Source organism: Bombina bombina, chromosome 1 (assembly GCF_027579735.1).
Source record: "Bombina bombina isolate aBomBom1 chromosome 1, aBomBom1.pri, whole genome shotgun sequence".
NCBI classification, from domain to species: domain Eukaryota; kingdom Metazoa; phylum Chordata; class Amphibia; order Anura; family Bombinatoridae; genus Bombina; species Bombina bombina.
Window position 1 is genome coordinate 1,152,163,456 of NC_069499.1, and position 12,840 is coordinate 1,152,176,295.

At 34.4% G+C, this 12,840-nt stretch overlaps 1 protein-coding gene across 4 annotated transcripts in view; it reads left to right on the top strand.

The window, feature by feature from the left end:
* Positions 1–12,840, top strand: part of IFI35 (interferon induced protein 35) — a 202,666-nt gene that overhangs the window by 20,313 nt on the left and 169,513 nt on the right. The window contains exon 1 of one of the 4 annotated variants that reach the window (XM_053699579.1): positions 8,265–8,420. The exons of 2 other annotated variants lie outside the window; for them this stretch is intronic. The gene's annotated coding sequence lies outside the window, so the exon portion shown is untranslated. Of the gene's footprint in view, positions 1–8,264; positions 8,421–12,840 lie in introns of those variants that run through there. One more of the 4 variants, XM_053699582.1, reaches the window with a different exon arrangement.

Below are 12,840 nucleotides of genomic sequence, written 5' to 3' on the forward strand. Positions count from 1 at the left end.
GTCTGTACTTTATCTCTCTATATCCCCTTTATATAGTCTGTACTTTATCTCTCTATATCCCCTTTATATAGTCTGTACTTTATCTCTCTATATCCCCTTTATATAGTCTGTACTTTATCTCTCTATATCCCCTTTATATAGTCTGTACTTTATCTCTCTATATCCCCTTTATATAGTCTGTACTTTATCTCTCTATATCCCATTTATATAGTCTGTACTTTATCTCTCTATATCCCCTTTATATAGTCTGTACTTTATCTCTCTATATCCCCTTAATATAGTCTGTACTCTATATCCCCTTTATATAGTCTATACTTTATCTCTCTATATACCCTTTATATAGTCTGTACTTTATCTCTCTATATCCCATTTATATAGTCTGTACTTTATCTCTCTATATCCCCTTTATATAGTCTGTACTTTATCTCTCTATATCCCATTTATATAGTCTGTACTTTATCTCTCTATATACCCTTTATATAGTCTGTACTTTATCTCTCTATATCCCATTTATATAGTCTGTACTTTATCTCTCTATATCCCCTTTATATAGTCTGTACTTTATCTCTCTCTAAATCCCATTTATATAGTCTGTCCTTTATCTCTCTATATATCCCCTTTATATAGTCTATACTTTATCTCTATATATCCCCTTTATATAGTCTATACTTTATCTCTCTATATACCCTTTATATAGTCTGTACTTTATCTCTCTATATCCCATTTATATAGTCTGTACTTTATCTCTCTATATACCCTTTATATAGTCTGTACTTTATCTCTCTATATCCCCTTTATATAGTCTGTCCTTTATCTCTCTATATCCCCTTTATATAGTCTGTCCTTTATCTCTCTATATCCCCTTTATATAGTCTGTACTTTATCTCTCTATATCCCCTTTATATAGTCTGTACTTTATCTCTCTATATCCCCTTTATATAGTCTGTACTTTATCTCTCTATATCCCCTTTATAAAGTCTGTACTTTATCTCTCTCTAAATCCCATTTATATAGTCTGTCCTTTATCTCTCTATATCCCCTTTATATAGTCTGTACTTTATCTCTCTATATCCCATTTATATAGTCTGTACTTTATCTCTCTATATACCCTTTATATAGTCTGTACTTTATCTCTCTATATCCCCTTTATATAGTCTGTACTTTATCTCTCTATATCCCCTTTATATAGTCTGTCCTTTATCTCTCTATATCCCCTTTATATAGTCTGTCCTTTATCTCTCTATATCCCCTTTATATAGTCTGTACTTTATCTCTCTATATCCCCTTTATATAGTCTGTACTTTATCTCTCTATATCCCCTTTATATAGTCTGTACTTTATCTCTCTATATCCCATTTATATAGTCTGTACTTTTTCTCTCTATATCCCCTTTATATAGTCTGTACTTTATCTCTCTATATCCCCTTTATATAGTCTGTACTTTATCTCTCTATATCCCCTTTATATAGTCTGTACTTTATCTCTCTATATCCCCTTTATATAGTCTGTACTTTATCTCTCTATATCCCCTTTATAAAGTCTGTACTTTATCTCTCTCTAAATCCCATTTATATAGTCTGTCCTTTATCTCTCTATATCCCCTTTATATAGTCTGTACTTTATCTCTCTATATCCCATTTATATAGTCTGTACTTTATCTCTCTATATACCCTTTATATAGTCTGTACTTTATCTCTCTATATCCCCTTTATATAGTCTGTACTTTATCTCTCTATATCCCCTTTATATAGTCTGTCCTTTATCTCTCTATATCCCCTTTATATAGTCTGTCCTTTATCTCTCTATATCCCCTTTATATAGTCTGTACTTTATCTCTCTATATCCCCTTTATATAGTCTGTACTTTATCTCTCTATATCCCCTTTATATAGTCTGTACTTTATCTCTCTATATCCCATTTATATAGTCTGTACTTTTTCTCTCTATATCCCCTTTATATAGTCTGTACTTTATCTCTCTATATCCCCTTTATATAGTCTGTACTTTATCTCTCTATATCCCCTTTATATAGCCTGTACTTTATCTCTCTATATCCCCTTTATATAGTCTGTCCTTTATCTCTCTATATCCCCTTTATATAGTCTGTCCTTTATCTCTCTATATCCCCTTTATATAGTCTGTACTTTATCTCTCTATATCCCCTTTATATAGTCTGTACTTTATCTCTCTATATCCCCTTTATATAGCCTGTACTTTATCTCTCTATATCCCCTTTATATAGTCTGTACTTTATCTCTCTATATCCCCTTTATATAGTCTGTACTTTATCTCTCTATATCCCCTTTATATAGTCTGTACTTTATCTCTCTATATCCCCTTTATATAGCCTGTACTTTATCTCTCTATATCCCCTTTATATAGTCTGTACTTTATCTCTCTATATCCCATTTATATAGTCTGTACTTTATCTCTCTATATCCCCTTTATATAGTCTGTACTTTATCTCTCTATATCCCCTTTATATAGTCTGTACTTTATCTCTCTATATCCCCTTTATATAGTCTGTACTTTATCTCTCTATATCCCCTTTATATAGTCTGTACTTTATCTCTCTATATCCCCTTTATATAGTCTGTACTTTATCTCTCTATATCCCCTTTATATAGTCTGTACTTTATCTCTCTATATCCCCTTTATATAGTCTGTACTTTATCTCTCTATATCCCATTTATATAGTCTGTACTTTATCTCTCTATATCCCCTTTATATAGTCTGTACTTTATCTCTCTATATCCCCTTAATATAGTCTGTACTCTATATCCCCTTTATATAGTCTATACTTTATCTCTCTATATACCCTTTATATAGTCTGTACTTTATCTCTCTATATCCCATTTATATAGTCTGTACTTTATCTCTCTATATCCCCTTTATATAGTCTGTACTTTATCTCTCTATATCCCATTTATATAGTCTGTACTTTATCTCTCTATATACCCTTTATATAGTCTGTACTTTATCTCTCTATATCCCATTTATATAGTCTGTACTTTATCTCTCTATATCCCCTTTATATAGTCTGTACTTTATCTCTCTCTAAATCCCATTTATATAGTCTGTCCTTTATCTCTCTATATATCCCCTTTATATAGTCTATACTTTATCTCTATATATCCCCTTTATATAGTCTATACTTTATCTCTCTATATACCCTTTATATAGTCTGTACTTTATCTCTCTATATCCCATTTATATAGTCTGTACTTTATCTCTCTATATACCCTTTATATAGTCTGTACTTTATCTCTCTATATCCCCTTTATATAGTCTGTACTTTATCTCTCTATATCCCCTTTATATAGTCTGTCCTTTATCTCTCTATATCCCCTTTATATAGTCTGTACTTTATCTCTCTATATCCCCTTTATATAGTCTGTACTTTATCTCTCTATATCCCCTTTATATAGTCTGTACTTTATCTCTCTATATCCCCTTTATAAAGTCTGTACTTTATCTCTCTCTAAATCCCATTTATATAGTCTGTCCTTTATCTCTCTATATCCCCTTTATATAGTCTGTACTTTATCTCTCTATATCCCATTTATATAGTCTGTACTTTATCTCTCTATATACCCTTTATATAGTCTGTACTTTATCTCTCTATATCCCCTTTATATAGTCTGTACTTTATCTCTCTATATCCCCTTTATATAGTCTGTCCTTTATCTCTCTATATCCCCTTTATATAGTCTGTCCTTTATCTCTCTATATCCCCTTTATATAGTCTGTACTTTATCTCTCTATATCCCCTTTATATAGTCTGTACTTTATCTCTCTATATCCCCTTTATATAGTCTGTACTTTATCTCTCTATATCCCATTTATATAGTCTGTACTTTTTCTCTCTATATCCCCTTTATATAGTCTGTGCTTTATCTCTCTATATCCCCTTTATATAGTCTGTACTTTATCTCTCTATATCCCCTTTATATAGCCTGTACTTTATCTCTCTATATCCCCTTTATATAGTCTGTCCTTTATCTCTCTATATCCCCTTTATATAGTCTGTCCTTTATCTCTCTATATCCCCTTTATATAGTCTGTACTTTATCTCTCTATATCCCCTTTATATAGTCTGTACTTTATCTCTCTATATCCCCTTTATATAGTCTGTACTTTATCTCTCTATATCCCATTTATATAGTCTGTACTTTTTCTCTCTATATCCCCTTTATATAGTCTGTACTTTATCTCTCTATATCCCCTTTATATAGTCTGTACTTTATCTCTCTATATCCCCTTTATATAGCCTGTACTTTATCTCTCTATATCCCCTTTATATAGTCTGTACTTTATCTCTCTATATCCCCTTTATATAGTCTGTACTTTATCTCTCTATATCCCCTTTATATAGTCTGTACTTTATCTCTCTATATCCCCTTTATATAGCCTGTACTTTATCTCTCTATATCCCCTTTATATAGTCTGTACTTTATCTCTCTATATCCCATTTATATAGTCTGTACTTTATCTCTCTATATCCCCTTTATATAGTCTGTACTTTATCTCTCTATATCCCCTTTATATAGTCTGTACTTTATCTCTCTATATCCCCTTTATATAGTCTGTACTTTATCTCTCTATATCCCCTTTATATAGTCTGTACTTTATCTCTCTATATCCCCTTTATATAGTCTGTACTTTATCTCTCTATATCCCCTTTATATAGTCTGTACTTTATCTCTCTATATCCCCTTTATATAGTCTGTACTGTATCTCTCTATATCCCCTTTATAAAGTCTGTACTTTATCTCTCTATATCCCCTTTATATAGTCTGTACTTTATCTCTCTATATCCCCTTTATAAAGTCTGTACTTTATCTCTCTATATCCCCTTTATATAGTCTGTACTTTATCTCTCTATATCCCCTTTATATAGTCTATACTTTATCTCTATATATCCCCTTTATATAGTCTGTACTTTATCTCTCTATATCCCCTTTATAAAGTCTGTACGTTATCTCTCTATATCCCCTTTATATAGTCTGTACTTTATCTCTCTATATCCCCTTTATAAAGTCTGTACTTTAGCTCTCTATATCCCCTTTATATAGTCTGTACTTTAGCTCTCTATATCCCCTTTATATAGTCTGTACTTTATCTCTCTATATCCCCTTTATATAGTCTATACTTTATCTCTATATATCCCCTTTATATAGTCTAAACTTTAGCTCTCTATATACCCTTTATATAGTCTGTCCTTTAGCTCTCTATATCCCCTTTATATAGTCTGTACTTTAGCTCTCTATATTGCCTCTAGTCATTATTTACGTGTTTCTGTTTTTATCCTCTCTTTATTTTAAGCTTTCACTAAAAAAGATATTACTTTCAAAATGTAATGCCCCATTCCATTTAGCTTCCAGATCCCCCCAATCCCCCCCACCAAAAAAACTACTACATGACTGCTGAGCCCATTCACTTCTTTTAATTCACTTGTCATGACCCCATGAAATAACTACATTGAAGTTATGGCGAAATATAGAAAGGTCACATTTAAAAGATTACTAAACACCATAGAATAGCATAAACAATAAATGCATACCAAAGAGACAATGCAAAAGCATTTTGTTTGAATTTCAGAAGTAGATTTGTTTCTGACAAATGTCAGTTAGTTACATTTTTTTATCCTTATGCATCATGTGACAGCCATCAGCCAATCACAAAATGCATATACGTATATTGTGTGAATCTCAGTAGGAGCTGGTGCCTCAGAAAGTTTGCATATAAAAATATTGTGCACATTAGATAATGGAAGTGAATTGGAAAGTTGTTTAAAATTGTGTGCTCTATCTGAATCATGAAAGTTTAATTTTGACTTGACTGTCTCTTTAGTAGTTTATTGTTAAAAATTCGCCTTTATGGCACCATCTTTTGTTTTCTCTTTGTGACCTCTCCAGATAGCTTTATTGATTGCATTTTTTCAACATGGTTTCGTTACTACTACCTCCAAAATGTTCTTAAATATAAAAAGGGTAACATTTGATCCATCTTTGTGCTTTAAGAAAAGCCGCCTCCCCCTTCTTTCTCTTAGCTGCAAAATATTCTTCTACACTTGCTACACCCTTAGAAGCTTTCATTGACACCCATGCGCCTTTAGCTGCTGTATCAGTTTTTGATTTCCTGGTCAAAACCAGAACTGCTTCCTTACCCTGCATGCAAAGTTTAAAACCTAGCATTTTTTGCATTTCTCTGAGCATTACCTTTTTTCTCTTCAGCACCCCTGAAATCATCTGAAATCATCAGTCACGCCTTCATTACTTTATCCTCTGGGAGCTTGCATTGCTCTTTTACAGAGTCCATCACTATCCCCAGGAAAGTCAAGCGCATCCCTGGATCCTCTGATTTTTCTGCTCCTACTGGGACCCCCAATTTCCCCAACATTAGGGTTAGGCCCTCTTTCATTTGTTTGTACCCTTCCGATTCATCAGCACCCACTACCAGAAAATCATCTTCTAAGCCATGGTTTTACTGCCCATTCTCTTAACCAATAACCAGTGTAAAAAAGTACTACATTTCTCAAAAATGGAACAAGAAACAGAACACCCCATAGGTAAACACTTGTCAACATAATAACATCCATTAAACTTGCACCCCATTAACTTGAAACTTTCTGGGTTCCATTTGTGCCTCTACCTGGTTTCCTTCTGGTTCTTGACTTTGAAGACCGTGTTCCTGGTGTCTATTGCTACAGCTCGATGAGTTTCTGAACTTCAAGCTCTTTCTATAAAAGAATCATGCCTTTGGTTTCATCAGGACAAAGTTATTCTTTGAACAGTACTAGAATTCCTTCCTAAAGTTGTATCTGGATGTCACAAGAATCAAGATATCATCTTGCCTTGTCCAGAAAGTCAGCAGGTTCAAAACAAACCTCTATATTGACTTGATGTTGTTCGATGTTTTTTCCCCGCCCTTATATCTATACTGCTTTTTTTTGCGAGGGTTATTCTTAGACCTTAAGATATTGTATAGGGAGCTAGCTGCAAAAAAAACCCACTGACTTTAGCTCAGCGTTTAAGCTGCCGCCCTCAGAGCTCGGTGAGTCCGATTGACTACTGCCCACACTGCATACAAACTGCTGTTCCACTCCCTGACTACACATGCAGTCACAAGCCAATTAATTAGACTACACGTGCACAAGTCAATGTGCCGCCAATGGGAATAGTTTCAGTTCTTACTGAGTTGCGCCAATAGGTTAAGATGATCTGTGTCCCCCTAGGTATCAATCACGTGTCAACCATGTGATATGCGTAGCAGGCACGCGGAAAGTCAGAAATTAAAAAAAAAAATTGTGCTGAAGCAGGGACACACCTACACACTGCTGCCGACACACAGTTTGGAAAGCACTGCGGTTGATAATGCATTGACATTGTTATGCTCTGCCTCACGCTGGCTTAATTTTACTTCCTGGTTAAAAATTATACAATCTGCAGACTCTGGACTAAAGCTATAACTAAGTTTAAAGGGACACTGAACCCAAATTTTTTATTTTGTGATTCAGATAGAGCATGCAATTTTAAGCAACTTTCTAATCAATTTTTCTTCGTTCTCTTGCTATCTTTATTTGAAAAATAAGGCATCTAAGCTTTTTTTTGGTTGAGGCCCCTGGACAGCACTTTTTTATTGGTGGATGAATTTATCCACTAATCAGCAAGGACAACACAGGTTGTTCACCAAAAATGGGCCGGCATCTAAACTTACATTCTTGCATTTCAAATAAAGATACCAAGAGAATGAAGAAAATTTGATAATAGGAGTAAATTAGAAAGTTTAAAATTCCATGCTCTATCTGAATCACGAAATAAAAAATTTGGGTTCAGTGTCCCTTTAAACTCAGTTATAGCTTTAGTTCAGAGTCTGCTGATTGTATAATTTTTAACCAAGAAGTAAAATGAAGCCAGCGTGATGCAGAGCATAAAGGCTGTGACACACTGCAAGCAGAGCGACGCGCAGCATGTAGATGCAGCTGTGCGCGCTCAGTGTGTCTTGCCTTTTCATCTCTGAGCACTCTGCTGCGTCAGGTCGCGTAGCTAAGCGCTCAGAGATTAAATATTTGAACTTCAGAAGCGATGCGCCGCATCGCTTGCAGTGAGTCACGGGCTTAACAATGTAAAATCTCATGCTCTATCTGAATCACGAAAGAAAAAAAATTGGGTTCAGTGTCCCTTTAAACATAAAATGAAAAGTATGCAGCAGCCTATTTTTACCCTGTCAGTAAGTGATACACAGTTACAATAACAGTTTCATTTCTTAAGAAATGAAAGTGAAAGTTACTGCAGCACTGTAGGAAGAAAATAGAAATATCTGCTGCACGTACAAGTTACAGGAAGGATCTACCTACACTGTTAGGGCAATTTTGGACATTTTTCTGCCCCTGAACAAAGGTGTCCAAGATTTCTTGAGGTAAGTACCACATCTAGCTTCTGGTCACTAAATCCTGCAAATACTCACTACTTTTTCTCTACTTCCCTCTAACCTTTTCAAAACCTGCTGATACTCCTTCTGTCTAATTCTGTCCCCTTTATATAGTCCCCTATATTTCCCCTTTATATAGTCTGTACTTTATCTCTCTATATCCCATTTATATAGTCTGTACTTTATCTCTCTATATCCCCTTTATATAGTCTGTACTTTATCTCTCTATATCCCCTTTATATAGTCTGTACTTTATCTCTCTATATCCCCTTTATATAGTCTGTACTTTATCTCTCTATATCCCCTTTATATAGTCTATACTTTATCTCTCTATATCCCCTTTATATAGTCTATACTTTATCTCTCTATATCCCCTTTATATACAGGGAGTGCAGAATTATTAGGCAAGTTGTATTTTTGAGGATTAATTTTATTATTGAACAACAACCATGTTCTCAATGAACCCAAAAAACTCATTAATATCAAAGCAAAATAGTTTTGGAAGTAGTTTTTAGTTTGTTTTTAGTTATAGCTATTTTAGGGGGGATATCTGTGTGTGCAGGTGACTATTACTGTGCATAATTATTAGGCAACTTAACAAAAAACAAATATATACCCATTTCAATTATTTATTTTTACCAGTGAAACCAATATAACATCTCAACATTCACAAATATACATTTCTGTCATTCAAAAACAAAACAAAAACAAATCAGTGACCAATATAGCCACCTTTCTTTGCAAGGACACTCAAAAGCCTGCCATCCATGGATTCTGTCAGTGTTTTGATCTGTTCACCATCAACATTGCGTGCAGCAGCAACCACAGCCTCCCAGACACTGTTCAGAGAGGTGTACTGTTTTCCCTCCTTGTAAATCTCACATTTGATGATGGACCACAGGTTCTCAATGGGGTTCAGATCAGGTGAACAAGGAGGCCATGTCATTAGATTTTCTTCTTTTATACCCTTTCTTGCCAGCCACGCTGTGGAGTACTTGGACGCGTGTGATGGAGCATTGTCCTGCATGAAAATCATGTTTTTCTTGAAGGATGCAGACTTCTTCCTGTACCACTGCTTGAAGAAGGTGTCTTCCAGAAACTGGCAGTAGGACTGGGAGTTGAGCTTGACTCCATCCTCAACCCGAAAAGGCCCCACAAGCTCATCTTTGATGATACCAGCCCAAACCAATACTCCACCTCCACCTTGCTGGCGTCTGAGTCGGACTGGAGCTCTCTGCCCTTTACCAATCCAGCCACAGGCCCATCCATCTGGCCCATCAAGACTCACTCTCATTTCATCAGTCCATAAAACCTTAGAAAAATCAGTCTTGAGATATTTCTTGGCCCAGTCTTGACGTTTCAGCTTGTGTGTCTTGTTCAGTGGTGGTTGTCTTTCAGCCTTTCTTACCTTGGCCATGTCTCTGAGTATTGCACACCTTGTGCTTTTGGGCACTCCAGTGATGTTGCAGCTCTGAAATATGGCCAAACTGGTGGCAAGTGGCATCTTGGCAGCTGCACGCTTGACTTTTCTCAGTTCATGGGCAGTTATTTTGCGCCTTGGTTTTTCCACACGCTTCTTGCGACCCTGTTGACTATTTTGAATGAAACGCTTGATTGTTCGATGATCACGCTTCAGAAGCTTTGCAATTTTAAGAGTGCTGCATCCCTCTGCAAGATATCTCACTATTTTTTACTTTTCTGAGCCTGTCAAGTCCTTCTTTTGACCCATTTTGCCAAAGGAAAGGAAGTTGCCTAATAATTATGCACACCTGATATAGGGCGTTGATGTCATTAGACCACACCCCTTCTCATTACAGAGATGCACATCACCTAATATGCTTAATTGGTAGTAGGCTTTCGAGCCTATACAGCTTGGAGTAAGACAACATGCATAAAGAGGATGATGTGGTCAAAATACTCATTTGCCTAATAATTCTGCACACAGTGTAGTCTGTACTTTATCTCTGTATATCCCCTTTATATAGTCTGTACTTTATCTCTCTATATCCCCTTTATATAGTCTGTACTTTATCTCTCTATATCCCCTTTATATAGTCTGTACTTTATCTCTCTATATCCCCTTTATATAGTCTGTCCTTTATCTCTCTATATCCCATTTATATAGTCTGTCCTTTATCTCTCTATATACCCTTTATATAGTCTGTACTTTATCTCTCTATATCCCCTTTATATAGTCTGTACTTTATCACTCTATATCCCCTTTATATAGTCTGTACTTTATCTCTCTATTTCCCATTTATATAGTCTGTACTTGATCTCTCTCTAAATCCCCTTTATATAGTCTGTCCTTTATCTCTCTATATCCCCTTTATATAGTCTGTACTTTATCTCTCTATATCCCCTTTATATAGTCTGTACTTTATCTCTCTATATCCCCTTTATATAGTCTGTACTTTATCTCTCTATATCCCCTTTATATAGTCTGTACTTTATCTCTCTATATCCCATTTATATAGTCTGTACTTTATCTCTCTATATCCCATTTATATAGTCTATACTTTATCTCTCTATATCCCCTTTATATAGTCTGTACTTTATCTCTCTATATCCCCTTTATATAGTCTGTCCTTTATCTCTCTATATCCCCTTTATATAGTCTGTACTTTATCTCTCTATATACCCTTTATATAGTCTGTACTTTATCTCTCTATATCCCATTTATATAGTCTGTACTTTATCTCTCTATATCCCCTTTATATAGTCTGTACTTTATCTCTCTATATCCCTTTTATATAGTCTGTACTTTATCTCTCTATATACCCTTTATATAGTCTGTACTTTATCTCTCTATATCCCCTTTATATAGTCTGTACTTTATCTCTCTATATACCCTTTATATAGTCTGTACTTTATCTCTCTATATCCCATTTATATAGTCTGTACTTTATCTCTCTATATCCCCTTTATATAGTCTGTACTTTATCTCTCTATATCCCCTTTATATAGTCTGTCCTTTATCTCTCTATATCCCCTTTATATAGTCTGTACTTTATCTCTCTATATCCCATTTATATAGTCTGTACTTTATCTCTCTATATCCCCTTTATATAGTCTGTCCTTTATCTCTCTATATCCCCTTTATATAGTCTGTCCTTTAACTCTCTATGTATCCCCTTTATATAATCTGTACTTTATCTCTCTATATCCCCTTTATATAGTCTGTACTTTATCTCTCTATATCCCATTTATATAGTCTGTACTTTATCTCTCTATATCCCATTTATATAGTCTGTACTTTATCTCTCTATATCCCATTTATATAGTCTGTACTTTAGCTCTCTCTAAATCCCCTTTATATAGTCTGTCCTTTAGCTCTCTATATATCCCCTTTATATAGTCTGTACTTTAGCTCTCTATATACCCTTTATATAGTCTGTACTTTATCTCTCTATATCCCCTTTATATAGTCTGTACTTTATCTCTCTATATCCCCTTTATATAGTCTGTACTTTATCTCTCTATATCCCCTTTATATAGTCTATACTTTAGCTCTCTATATACCCTTTATATAGTCTATACTTTAGCTCTCTATATCCCCTTTATATAGTCTGTACTTTATCTCTCTATATCCCCTTTATATAGTCTGTACTTTATCTCTCTATATCCCATTTATATAGTCTGTACTTTATCTCTCTATATCCCCTTTATATAGTCTGTACTTTATCTCTCTATATCCCCTTTATATAGTCTGTACTTTATCTCTCTATATCCCCTTTATATAGTCTGTACTTTATCTCTCTATATCACATTTATATAGGCTGTACTTTATCTCTCTATATCCCCTTTATATAGTCTGTACTTTATCTCTCTATATCCCATTTATATAGTCTGTACTTTATCTCTCTATATCCCATTTATATAGTCTATACTTTAGCTCTCTATATACCCTTTATATAGTCTGTACTTTATCTCTCTATATCCCCTTTATATAGTCTGTACTTTATCTCTCTATATCCCCTTTATAAAGTCTATACTTTAGCTCTCTATATCCCCTTTATATAGTCTGTACTTTATCTCTCTATATCCCCTTTATATAGTCTGTACTTTATCTCTCTATATCCCCTTTATAAAGTCTATACTTTAGCTCTCTATATACCCTTTATATAGTCTGTACTTTAGCTCTCTATATCCCCTTTATATAGTCTGTACTTTAGCTCTCTATATCCCATTTATATAGTCTGTACTTTAGCTCTCTATATCCCATTTATATAGTCTGTACTTTAGCTCTCTCTAAATCCCATTTATATAGTCTGTCCTTTATCTCTCTATATCCCATTTATATAGTCTGTCCTTTATCTCTCTATATACCCTTTATATAGTCTGTACTTTATCTCTCTATATCCCATTTATATAGTCTGTACTTTATCTCTCTATATCCCCTTTATAC